We start from the raw sequence: 14,735 nt of genomic DNA on the forward strand, positions 1-14,735 counted from the left end.
GGCAGCCAAAATGAGGAGACAAAGAAACAGGTCCCAAATGAAAGAACAGAACAAAACCCCAAGAAAAGAACTAAGCGAAATGGAGATAAGCAACCTAATAGATGCTGAGTTCAAAATACTACTTATAAGGATGCTCAATGAACTTAGTGAGAACCTCAGTGAACTTAGGGAGGGCCTCAAGAGCATAAAAAAGGACCAGTCAGAAATCATCGATGCACAGTTAGAATTGAAAGAGGCATTAACTGAAATAAAGAATAATTTACACAGCTTCTTTAACAGAGTACATAAATCCAAGGAGCAAACCATCGATGTGGAATATAAGGAAGTAAAAAATGCCCAGAGGATACTGTAAGAAGCCTCTGGGACAACTTCAAGTATACCAACCCAACATTCGCATCTTGGGGGTGCCAGAAGGAGAAGAGAGAGAACAAGAAATCGAAAACCTGTTTGAAACAATAATGGCAGAAAACTTTCCTAACTTGGTGAAGGAAAGAGACATACAAGTCCAGGAAGCACAGAGAGTCCCAAACAAGATGAACCCCAAGAGGCCCACACCAAGACACATCATCATCAAAATGCAAAAGGTTCAAGACAAAGAGAGAATCTTAAAAGCAGCAAGAGAAAGGCAGCTAGTTACCTACAAGGGAGTACCCATAAGGCTGTCAGCTGATTTCTCAAAAGAAACTTTGCAGGCCAGAAGGGAGTGGCAAGAAATATTCAGTGATGAAAAGCAAGAACCTACAACCAATATTACTCTATCCTGCAAAGCTGTCATTTAGAGTCGATGGCCATATAAAGACTTTCCCAGACAAGAAAAAGTTAAAGGAGTTTATCACCACCAAACCATTATTATATGATATGATGAAGGGTCTTTTTGAAGAAAAAGATAAAATATATGAAAAAACAAAATGGCAATGAATACATATCTATCAACAATGGAATCTACAAACAAAATGAACAGGTAGAACAGAAACATTCTCATAGATACAGAGAACATTTTGTTGGTTGCCAGATGGGAGGGGGGTTGGGGGAAAGGGTGAAAAAGGTGAAGGGATTAAGAAGCACAAATTCATTGCTAGACTGACAAACCTCAAAGGGAAAGGGGTTGGGGGGTGGGAAGAAATAAACCAAAGAACTTATATGCATAACCAATGGACACAGACAATAGTGTGGGAAAAGGCGGGAGGGGGGGCGGGAGTGAGAAGGAGAGGGTCAGTGGGGGGAAAATGTGGAACATCTGTAATACATTTTACATTCAACAATAAAGATTTAAAAAATAAATAAATAAATAAAAATCAATAGAAAAAATAAAAATAAAATAAACCTTGGTTTGCACATTAGAGAAGCAGTCTTTGCTGGAGATGATGGGCCAGGAGAAGGCTGTCCAATCACTGGAAGTATATATGTGGCCATTTGAGCAAGTAATGCTGAGATTCTAGACCTCGGGCTAATTAAACTTGATCTATAAAGGGAATCATGCACTCTAGACATATTTGTCTATTATGATTTAACAGCTAAAGACCTTGGAAATGGAAAAAAACAACAACTGAGCTCTATAACCTAAATTTTAGGTATACCATACCAAATAAAATATCCTGATGTAGAACATATAAGTATTAATGAATAAACCTGCCCAAGTGCCTCTAGTTTGTTACCTAATATTTATCACTAAGAACTCGAGACTGGCCCTGGCCAGTTTGGCTCAGCGGTTAGAGCGTCGGCCTGCGGTCCGGAGAGACCCGGGTTCGGTTCCCGCTAAGGGCACGTACTTCGGTTGCAGTTTGTCCCCGGCCCTGGTTGGTCGTGCGAGTGGCAGCCACTCAATGTGTCCCTTTCACGTCGATGTTTCTCTCTCTCTCTCTCTTCCTCTCCCTCCCACTCTATCTGTACAAAAGATGGAAAAATGTCCTTGGGTGAGGATTAAAAAAAAAAAAGAACTCGAGACTGAATCAATTTCCATAGGATCTTTGGGAATATCAGCTGATGGTTGGCCTAATATAAAAGGTGTGGTTCTATCCAATGGTTTTTCTATTAAATAAGTTCTGAAATGTGTGGTTATTTAAGGGTTGTCACCTTGAAGCTATGAGGCACTCACTACAGTAGATCACTTCTAGGAAATGATTGGAGACATGTTCCAAATTTTAAGCTTAAAGAGGCATAAAAAGAAATAATAGGGTGTCAAAAGGAAGAATCTTTGGGTAAGGATAGTGTCTGGAAGGTGTGTTTTAAAGCAATAGTTAATTTAAGTATACTTTCTAAGCAAAGGAATGCATGATAGAATCTTACAAACACTGGGCAGACTTCAAGTGCTAGTCTATTCCATTTTAAAGGTTATGACCACATACTACTGTGAAAAATTTGTAAAAACTTTGTGCGTATGTGAGTGTGTAAGTGATGAGTTACAAATGGTATGTGTATGCATATTAAAAATTTTGAGCAAAGAAACATCTTTGGATTTGTTGTTAACAAAGGATCATTTACATTTCTTTGTTGGAATATTAATGAGAGGATATAAATTCTGAACTACAATAGAAGTCATAAATCCAAAAAGAAAGTAAGGAGTGTTGTTACGAATTTAGTCATAATTAAATTTGTTTTCTTATATTATATTGGTAACCACAGTGCTTTCAGTTATATCTTACAAAGAGAACCATACTATGTAGCATAATATAGATAAAATATTTTATTAGAAAGAAAAATAAGTTTACTCTTTGTTGAAACACAGTTAATGTTAATATCACCCGAGGATATTTTTCCAACTATTTTCAGACACAATAGGAAGGAGAAAGGGAGGAAGGGAAGGAGAGAGAGACAGAGAGAGGGAGAAACATCAGTGTGAGAGAGACACATCAATTGATTGCCTCCTGCTCGACCCTGACCAGGGCCAAAGACTAAACTGCAACCAAGGTACATGCCCTTGACTGGAATCGAACCTGCGACTCTTTGGTCTGTGGACCAATGCTCTAAACACTGAGCCAAACTGGCCAGGGCAAGTTAATAGTAATTTTATATTTGTTGAATTAATGAGTGGATGGATACAATTTTTAATAAATATTTTTATCTTAGCTACTATATACTTACAAACCTTAATTTTCTGTCTCCTTCCCTTCCTTCTTTCTTTCTTTCTTTCCTTCCTCATTTCCTTCCCTCCTTTCTCCCTTCCTCCCTTCCTTTTCTTCTATTTTTAATTAAATTTATCATGCAGTGTATATGTTGTTTCTATTTTTTAAGATAATTATTAACATAGTTTTTTACTGTTTTAAATGAAAATAATTCATAACATAATTATATCATTTTGATGTAACTATTTACCTATTATTGGATATTAGCCTTACCTGCATCTTTTAATGATAGGTAATATTTTATGGAATATTCTTAGCCTTCATGTTTTTTCCTCTCTCTAGTTCTTCTGGAATAAAGTTTTGTTTAAGTATGAATATTTTAAGCATATGAACATATTTAAAAAGACCTTCGTGAATGGTGGTACATTTTAAAACCTAAATGTAGAGCATTGGAGTGTTTTTTAATCTCATATTTACCAACAGTATACATTAATTTTTTAACCAATGATAGGTAAAACTGATAGCCTGTTGTTTTATTTGACTTTCTCTTATATTAACTATTTAGTATTAACTTATTGGCTTAATAAATTATTTTGAAAGGTTATTCAATGCTGAGTCTGTATTTGGAATGGAATATGTTTATGTAGATCAACATAATTTAATCTCTTTCTAGATATAAAAATAGAAAGATCCACCGTAAGAAATTATAAGTTTGTAATTAATAATACCAGGGTGATATTCACGAAGGAGTCTATGTTCAAGTTTACTGAAGCATGAATCTTTCTGCAAATCAACATACATTTTAAAGGCTGGACTTCAAGAAACTTTAAAGCATTTGAAGCTGTGAAGCTGGAAAATAGAAAATAGTGACAACCAGGTTGACATGTGTCAGAGATGACCTTATGAAAGTCCCAATGTATTGTTTTAAACTACTGAAAGGAGGTAGTATATAGAATTCCTTCAACAAGGTCATGGTAGTTTCTAAGAAGGTAAGAGAGAGGGACAATAGAAAAAAATGGAGGTAAACATGTATATATATCAGCATTTAATGATTCTGAGGTCATAATTTTGAAATGATAGGTATTGGCTTTTAGTACTGAACAAAAGGTATTTGAGTTTGCTCAGGGATAGGGAGGGGGCACAGGTTGTTAAGAAGCCCAGGTCATGATTAATGTCTCTGTCTAGTGGGCATGCCACCCTTTCAAAATAGCTGGCGATGCTACTACACTATGATTAACCTGAAGGCAACAGAAAATAGACTTGTACCTCATTGCACTCTATCATTCCCTGATGTCATTTTTCAGGAGGTGCCATAGGAAAAATGACACTTTGTCATGGGCGGGTGGGTAGATGGGGGTTAGTGTAGAGGTAGGTGGAAGGTGTAGATTTCTGAATTTCAAGGCTATTCTGATATCTCTATTTCAATCTGTTTTATTTATTATTGAATTCCATCTATGTTTTTATATATAACATAAAGCATTTTTTGAAAATAAAGAATTGAACTCATCAGAAGATTGAACTCTGGTGCTAAGAGAAATACCAGACTCATCAACCTAGAAGTTTTCTAAAACTATTTGTTGGACTTTTTTGTTTATGAAAAATATTCCAAAGAGGGGAAATAATGTAAAGGAACAAATATATTATGATAACGGGAAAGAAATTTAATCTCCCTCTTCCTCAAAAATATTAAAATAATCATTAATTAAGTTTAATTGAGTGTAAACCATGTGCAGAACACTATGCTATACATTAAGAACAGATAAAGTGATGATACAAACCATTGTGCTCAAGGGATTTATAATATCTTTAGAGCATCCAGGCATGAATATAAATGAATAAATGGCAATAAATGAAAGCCAAGGCTCAGTGCCAAGTGATTTCTATAAGCAATAAGGGTAACTGAGCCATAGCCAATAGAGTGATTCGTTTAAAATTTTAATTATTTTTTTATTTTCTTAGAATTTGCATATATACATTTAAAATTTTTAACATTGCAATACATTGTTGGATGCTTTATAAAATATAGACTCACATACCATAGATAAAGTAAATCTCAAAGGACTATAAAGAAAAGAAAAATCTGAGACTGCACTTGTCAGATCATAAATCAGATGGAGAAATTTTAGCAGAGAGCAGGCCTCACAAAGTTACAAACCCCTGTTCCTTGCTGGGGGTCAGAGTTATAGGTAGCACCGCGACTGCTCTTCTTCTATAGTAATATTTAGGGTCAGTCTCTGGAATCACCCAGGGATTGGCTACTGGCAGAATTTGTTTATATACATTAGTGTTCCTTGAATTCAGAATCCAGACTTCGGGTAACACCACCAACCTAGAACATTGCCATAACCCATATATCCAAGCTCTAGTTTTGAAATTATTGTTGACTATTTTCTTCTTCACATCCTAATCAATACTTCTAAACCTGGTTTTTGTCAGTTACTCTATTGCTAGGTTTAATTTATTTTATCTTATAGTGTATCACATTGCTATTATTTAATCTCCAATAATTGTTGCTTAATTCAGACCATTCATTATTCCCTCACATCCAGACTTTGGTCTCCTAAGCTGGTTGCCTTTTGCCCACCATATCATTTTGAAAAGTGCTTGAAGACTAACCTCCTAAAAAAGTGTTTTAAGTATGCCTCTCCTTCCCTCCCTTTTTCTGGTTTAACAACCTTCTACATTTTCCAGTGATCAATTTTTTAAATATATTTTTACTGATGTTTTAGAGAGAGAGAGAAGCATCTACTGAGAGAGATACATCAATTGGCTGTCCCAAACACCCCCCACCAGGGATCAAGCCCACATATGGGGACCTCTCTGTCCATGGGACAACATTCAATCCACTGAGCCTCATCAGCCAGACCGGACATCTAACAGGGCAGGGCCTTGATGATATTTGTATTCTTTATCTCTCCTAATAGTGTAATTACTTGTTGAGACTACCGGTTTTGTCTTAACCATTTTTGCATATCGCATTTTTACATAGGATATAGAATTGCAAAACAGCACAGTACCTAGTGCATTTGTTTCTTGGGGCTGCCATAACAAAGTCACACCAATTGGGTGGCTTAAACAACAGAAATGTTTTATTTCACAGTTCTGGAGGCTAGACATTCAAGATTAAGGTCTTGGTAGGCAGGTTTGGTTCCTTCAGAGTGCTGTGGAGAAGAATCTGTTCAATGTCTCTCTTAGCTTCTGGTGGTTTGCTGACAATTTTTGGCATTTCTTGTTTTGTTGCAGCATAATTTTAGCCTTCACATGGCATTCTCCCTGTTTCTGTCTTTGTGTCCAAATTCCCACTCCCCTTTTTTTATTTAAATTTTTTTTGTTTATTGATTTGAGAGAGAGAAATATTGGTGTGAGAGAACATCAATTGGGCGCCTCCTGCACGCCCCTCCCCCCCCGAGGATTGGGCCCACTACCTGGGCATGTGCCCTGACCAGGAATCAAACCAGTGACCTCTTGGTGCATGGATTGATGCTCAATCACTGAGCCACACTGAACAGGCAAACCCCCTTTTTTATAAGTACATAGTCATATTGGATTTGGGCTCATCCTAATGATGTCATCATAATTTGATCATCTGCAAAGACCCTATTCCCCAATAAGGTCACATTCAAAGGTATGGGGGTTATTACTCCAACATCTTTTTAAAGAGATTCTATCCAACCCATTACAAATAGTAATATATCACCTTAATCTGGACCATAGAGGATTATTTTTTTTAGAAAATTGATTTGTAGGTACTTGATTATATTACTATTTTTTTGCATTCCTGAATGTGTTCATTTCATCCTATAAACTTTACAAAATGTCTAACTTTTTGTTTCCTTCAGTTTCCCCTTTTAATATCCTTTAGTATAGATTCTGAACACTTGATATCAAATTTCAATTCTGTTCATTTAAAAGAGCAGTTTGCATCAGGAGGCCCTGGTAAAGTTTCCAAGTGACACCCTGTATATTTGTTTATGTTCCAGTTAGCTGAGTTCATTGGTCTGCATGATTATCTAATCACATTACTATACAACATTGCAAAGTAGAAGTCTGCAAAAGATTTTCATGATTGGTCATCACAGAAAATAGAATCTTGATTTGCTGTGGTTCCAGATGGTGTTTTACTTATAATAGTTTAGATTTAATCATGATCATTATAAACTAAATGAAGCTAAATTATACTATCTTAGAATTTCATGTTGTTTGTAACAATAGGCTCCTGCACAAAGCATATCCTTATTCATTGCAGAGATTGGAGTATATTATTATCACAATGACATTGTTTTGAATGTTGCCATTCTCTTTACCATGAAAAAATAATCCTTAATATTAATGCTTCCTGATTTCACATATTTATTTGCTATTCAATTTTTAACACATTCAAGTAGAACACTTGTTCAGTGTTGAGAAGCCTGCTCTCCAATAACATGACAGGTATGTGGAGATTATTACTAACATCATCAATTAGTTTTGAGAAAATATTTTAGTGTACATTGGTATAAAATATCCCTTGTTTTTAAACTTATTTATTGGCAGATATAAATTCAATATGCCATATTTTATGCTAGCTATCCAGAACTTAGCTCTGTATAGCTTACAGGACATTTATTTTTACCACCTAAGTCATAAAAATTGTTTTCCATATCTTCAGTCAAACTAAACTATAGGCAGAAGAAGTGGGAAAATTACCTGTCACATTACTCACAGGCCAGACCAAGATACTGTAATACCATGGCCCACTAAGCTAATTTAGAAGAAAAAAATGAAAAGAAGTTTTTAAAAGATGGCATTTATATGTAATATATGTAGGAAGTTTTAGGATTTTGACAGTTTGAGGATTGTATCCTCTTTAGAGAGAATGCATAATGACTTTTATTTCTTTTGAAATATGCATAACTTCTTGACAGTAACTTTCAACTCTCATTAGCACTTTTCAAAGCAAGTTTCCCATCCGTATGAAAGCAAAGGGTACAGCAAACCTGAACTTTGAATAGATTCACTGTTTACTTATCAACAACCCAGTCATCTCCCCTTTTGTTTGGGACTTTCACTCTATTAATTAGTGAGGGGAAAACCCTACTGTGGACATCTATCAAGTCTCATACCTAGTCATTGCCAGAATATATCTAATTCTTGCTAAGCAATGGGATGCAGTTAAGATCTGTTAGTGGGAATGAGTTTGTCCATAACTGGGGCTCTTGGACTCAGACACTCTAGATCTGAATCCTAACTTTGTTTCTTACTGACGTGTAACCTTTTATACCTTAATCACTTGAAGTTATTTTCTCATCTATAAAATGACAGTGATAGTGATACTTACCTCATAATTACACTGTTATATTAAGGTTTTCAATCTCAACACAATGATATTTTGTGCTGAATAATTCTTTGTTGTTTGGGGCTGTATTGTGCTTTGAGGGATGTGTACCCACATTTCTGACCTCTGTTTACTAGATGCCAATATAGTGCTCCCTTCCCTTAGCTGTGACAACCAAAATATCTTCAGTATTGCTAAATGCCACCCTCCTAGAGGACAAAATCACCTCCAGTTGAAAATCACTAAATTACAAGAATATCAATACCTACATTTATAGAGAGAAAGTTTTGCGCAGTTCTTGGAAAGTGGTAAGTACTCAGTAAACTCGTTAGCTATGCTTATATATAAGAACAGGAATTTATAATATTCTCTCTGAAGAGCCATTCTCTTAAAGGACTTGAGACTATCTCCATTCTCTCTGTACATGTGCATGTATATATAAATATATCTGAATATATGTGTGTATGTACATATGTGTACAGGTATATTATCAATTTCCCAACTACTATTCAAAGCAATGATGGGCATAGCACTATAGTTATTATCTACAGAAAACCATCAAACCTCATTAGTTTATGATTTTTGCCACTAAATATTTTATAAATGACCAAAACTTTGTAGAAGAGATGGACTTAAATTTATCTTTCTTCTATTTGATCCTAGTAGAATAAAATACACACATAGGAAATGGCATATAGTAGCGTGAAAAGACTGCTACATATTACACAATATTATAAAAATTGTGACCAGTAGGATTTTGTAAAACACCACAGGTCCAGAAAATATCCTAAGATACATTGTTAAATAAAACTTGATTACTGAAGGCCTAAAATGAGAAGCAGTGTATGAAAATGTGAAAACTGGGTTAGGTGATTCCATTTCCTTAATGTTCATAATAATATTTGGATTTGTTTAGTTTTCTATATATTTTAAACCTCTTTTTCTTGTCTTATGTAATTATCTCAGCTGTGCAGTTTTGATACGGGTTATTTTGACCTTGTTACAGACAAGGAGACTGAGGCAAAAGTCACACTCCTATTAAGTGACAGATATAGGACAAATAAGATGACTCAAAGTATAAAAGTTTCCCCATTACCCCACAGGTCTTCCAATATTTAATCACAATTTCTACCGCAATTGCCAATTGCTGTTCTGAGAAACACACATGATCTTCTCATTGGTCGAGCAGTTTTCATGAAAACATTCATCTAAATGTTTCCTCACTGTTTCAAGTTGACTTAATCCTCCACACAGCAGCACGCAAGGGTTATTCCCTCTAACAGGCTTTGGGGATGCTTTTAGTAGATTACTCAACATGAATTGTACTTTTAAATATTCCCCTGGACACTCATTATTAGGGTATTGTAGTCAGAGCACAATGATATTGTTAAGGTTAATGACTCAATATTTTACAAGTTGAAAAACATTTGAGGTTAAATTGATTGTTTGGATCATTTTATTCCACAATGTGAAGGCCTTGAGTGCGGGTGTACTTATTGCCTTGAAGGAACATCTTTGTTACACACTTAATGGTGTGGTATCAATGGCAATAATGTATTGGCGAGCCTAGCACCGCTCTAAAGTGTTTCTGAAATGTGGGCTATAAAAGTTACTGCTCATGAATTTACATTGGCATATCGGTGCTCTATGATACCAAACATTTTTAAATAATTTTATATATTACATGATATTCTTATTTGAAATCCTGTTATACAGAAATCATTATTAATTTAACTATCTCAGTGACAGTGTTGATGATTAGAGGGTTCAGTCCTTAGTCAAGGTTGCAAAATTACTAACTGGCAATAATGATAAGAATAAGAATAATAGCTAACATTTACACAGTGGCTACTATGTACTAGGCATTATGTTAGATATTTCTATGGCCATGTAAATATGAAGAAGGAATCTGAGGCCAGACAGATTGATTTCAGAGTGTATCCCCTTAACGTCCAGCCTACACTTCCTCCCTAACCCTCATGCATAGAGCTGGATCTGAGGTCAAATCCTCCAGCTTCTTCTGTCTCCAGGTTGTTCACTTGTCTGTCACCCACCTTCTAAGATCCGATGTAGATTGACAACTATGTAATAGTTTCACAGAACCTTGATGGCTGAAAAACAAATAAATGTAAATGTTCTAAGTGGCTTCCTCCTGGGGAAAATTATTTTTTATGTACCTGTGTATCTCTAGCGCTTAATGCACTGGCTAAGGCACTCAACAGATGCTGATGAATTGAACTACTATTTCTAATTTTTATATTAGCGGGAGACTAAAAATATCTGTCTTATTTCTAATAAATGAAACTTAGTTATGGGCATGTTTATATACCAAGCTAATCCAATACTGGGACTTTTGTAAAGTGGACAGGAACAGAGACCTTTAGGCACACCTGAAATGTCACAATATAGTCATTTTTTATTTTTTAATCTTAAAAACATGTAAGCCTGCTCCTTCTCTAGTAATCATATTCTATTAAATTATTTCTAAAATGTTATGTTATTTTCACAAGAAACATAAAAAACTTACAAGCTTCTGAAGATTAAAAATCAACAAGCTAACAAAGTAAAAATAAAAAGCATAATATCTTCAAAGGTATGAGACTAAGATTGACCTCAGAATTCTCATCTGCAGCTCAGGATAGTAGCAGAAGATGACAAAGTACCTTTAACATTTTTAGAAAATTGTGTCCAACCTTGTAAACTTAATCTGTCAAATGAATTGTGCGAACAAAATCAAGACCTCTCTATTGCATGGGCTCACAAAGTGTACCTCTCATGTATGCTTTCTTAGAAAACTACTTTAAGATGTTACTAAACAAAATGGGGAGGGGGGAACAAGAAAAATGGTGATATAGAATCTGAAAAACAATGATTCAAAAGAGTCATGAATAGAAGAAATAAGAATGAAATTATACAGCCATCCAAAAAAAGATTCAATTAGAAGTAGAAGAACAGAGGCTTCTGGAAGGATACAAAGAACAATAAAAAGCAAATGTTTCCTAGAAACATAAATAAATTCTCTCTCTCTATATATATATATATGAAAGTTATAATTCAAATATAAAACCTCGAATTTAAAATAGAGTATGAAATTAATGAACTTTAATAATGAGGTAGTTTACAAATAATGGCTAGAGCAAGTTAAATTTGGAATATCATAAGGACAGAAAATGTTTCTTTACTTAATAAGGAGCAGAAAAAACAAAACCAAAAATCAGAAATTCTATGGGGAAAAAAAACTGGAATAATACATGATCAAAATATGAAGCTGAGTAAAGTGAATCTTAATTTTGATCAATAACTAAGAAAGGAAAATCTATATGAATATTTTTGAGAGGAATAGGGTTATATGTCGTATTGGTCAGAAACGTATATAATTCTGACATACATTTGGCTCTGCAGTGAACAATAGTTATATAATCAAAATGTTATACATATTATTTATTGATTTTCAATGTTTAGGATAAACCTATGTACAAATAGTTTAATTATGGTCATACAATAGAATGTTAATAGATTCTTGTCAATATAAAAGTAAAAGTAACACATGACAAATTCAGACATGAAGACAAGCACATAGTTGCATTAGTATATTAATTTTACATGCAGAAAAATAAAGATATAATTAATAGTTGATGGAACTATAACAGATATTTAAGTATTTTTAAAAATTTAAAGTTAAATATTATAAGATATGCAGGAACTAAGAATAATGTTTAAACTATGGGGTGAAGGAGTAGGAAGTTGATGGCTGTTTATGAACCAAATCTATCTTTATAACAAAAGGTTAATAGATTATTATTGTTTTTAAATTTATCTTTACTGTTGAAAATATTAGAGATGCCCCACCCTTTTCCTCCCGATGACCCCTTCTCCCTGTTCCTGCCCCCCTCCGCCCCTGCCTTCACCACACTGTCGTCTGTGTCCATGGATTATGCACATATGCGTACCAGTTCTTTAGTTTTCCTCTTCCTGCCCTGCCTCCCCGTTTCCTTTGGAGGTTTGTCGGTCTGTTTTCTGCTTCCATGTGTCTGGATCTATTTTTTTTTTAAAACAACAAATCTTCAATTTATTCAAAGCAATTCAATTTCAAAACCTTTAATTTACAGCAGTCACAAAAAAAACAAAAAACAGGGAACAGTCAGAAACAATAAAAGAATAATCAGAAGTACTGTATTTTTGTTTAACACTGTCATGGCTTTATTCAAAACACAGTTGCAAAAAAGCTTTAACTTCAAAGGTTATTGAGGAGAGTTTTGAGAATTTAACTATATACATACTGCGATACAAAGAAGCATTAAAATAGGACGGGAAAACAACTACAAAATATAACACCCACTCTCACTTATTTGCATGAAAATATCACCCACAAAGCTAAGTAAATCTTAAAAAGTTATTTGGAGGCTCTTACACATTGTTCAAACAAACCAAAGGACTCTTAATTTTGATTGCACAATATGATGGTTGATAAGAAAATCAATATATAAATTTAATGTTAAAAATAAGTATTTTATAATCTGGCAAACAATGTGATGAGAATTCTTAGGGTATGTCAATTATTAAAAAGGAGTAAAATGTTAGCTATTTGGATATTTGAATCCCCCCACTAAAGTTATCCCAAAAGTTTTATTTTGGTCAGTTGTGCAACATTTTTTGATTATCTACAAATAACTCTTAATTTTTACTTTAAATCCCAAGTCATACATTTTTAAACTAAAAAAGAAGCAGTACTATACTCAGGAATTTAAATTGTCCCAGTATGGAATTGTAACCTCAGTTAATTTGCTGACACTAACTTAAAAAAAACTTACAAGTATTCAAAACCAAGGGGGTGGGGTCAGGGGAATTTAGGACATTTAGAGAGCCAAGATTAAAAAAGCAATTGCCTTGAACATAGAGCCTCCACAACAAAATGGGAAATTAACTTGTCTCCTCATATTATAATTAATAGTCATATAAGAAAACACACACTCATACTTTTCCCAAATATTTTTCTACTTTTAATGGACATCCACTTGAAAAAAATCTTAATTTTAATATGGATTTAGTTTTAAATCTTTTCCTCCCTGCTTAATATATATTCCAGTCAAATGCTGTACCTGGTAATGCTTTAAATTATAGAAAGAATAATTAAAGTTTCTATTCAGAAAAATTGGAGGTACTTGCAGAGGGGTAGCTAAGTCATTTGGGAAACTAACTTAAAATTTTGACTTGAATGTCTCATTGATTATCAGCAGGCAATTATTCTGAGTTTTGAGGGACACTGTTGCTGCTTCCAAAAGCCCACCAGCTTCTTTTCTTTCTTCATCCTTCTGCAGTCTATACATCTTGTCAACCAAGAAAGATTTCCATTGAGCAGAGTCTGCTGCATGAAACTCATTGATAATAATATTCGTATCTCAGAAAATACTCTGTTTGTTTCACTTAGCTTTTTAAAAACTGAGACAGGTCTGAAAAGGTAGTTGAGGTAAGAGAATAAAGGTTTTCCTGGGTATTCATAAATTTTCCAACTTTTTTTTTTTTTTTTTTTGAGAAGGAGGAGTGAAACAAGAAAGGAAGGTGATCATAAAGGAATTGCTGAAAGGAAAATGCAAAATGCACACTGAAAAAATAAAATAAACAACTGTTAGCATGTCATGATCTTCATTCAGCTTAAGAACAAAGGGTTTACTTGCATGTCTCTGAACTTACTATAAGCAGTTTTTCCTTCAAAAAGAAAATCTTATTAGTCACCTGGCATAAAAGGTTTCAGAAGCCTCCCCAAAGTCATGAACTATACTGTGGAATAGAACCTTTACTATTCTGCCCCTACTTTCCAAGTTACTCATGTGACAAATAAGCACCCAAAACCCCTTAGCAAAAAAAAAAAAAAAAAAAACCACAAAAAAACATTGCCTTCAAACTAAAAATCTCTGGGTCACCTCTAAAAAAATAACCAACTTAATCATTCAAGAGACTATTTTTATTTCATAGTCCAGCTGACTGTGATTTCACTTAATTCATAAATAACTTTAAAACCTTATGAATAAAATGCACCATACTATGCCATCATGTTTTAATTATGGGTTAAAATGACTAATACAGTAAACTTGTATTAGAAAAATTAAGATTCTAAAAAAATTGCTAGGGAATTTTATAATGGCATCAATGAACATTTTTCTACATACAGTATGATCATTAACAGACTATTAAATCTTATTTGGAATGATAAGGCAAAAATAGTAAAACCACACTTTTCCTATAAAAATTACGTTATCTTCTGTAGGGATAGCTATTATACATGAAGAAACAAGATGTGACCACTCTATTGCACACCCAGGAATTTGGGGAATCTGGTCTTAGAATGATCTAGTCATCTT

The 14,735-nt window shown here is 34.1% G+C and overlaps 1 protein-coding gene across 1 annotated transcript in view; it reads left to right on the plus strand.

Annotated features, from left to right (window-relative positions):
* NAALADL2 (N-acetylated alpha-linked acidic dipeptidase like 2) overlaps positions 1–14,735 on the plus strand; it is an 881,081-nt gene that overhangs the window by 681,936 nt on the left and 184,410 nt on the right. The window lies entirely within an intron of this gene.

This window comes from Molossus molossus, unplaced genomic scaffold (assembly GCF_014108415.1).
Source record: "Molossus molossus isolate mMolMol1 unplaced genomic scaffold, mMolMol1.p scaffold_m16_p_5, whole genome shotgun sequence".
NCBI classification, from domain to species: domain Eukaryota; kingdom Metazoa; phylum Chordata; class Mammalia; order Chiroptera; family Molossidae; genus Molossus; species Molossus molossus.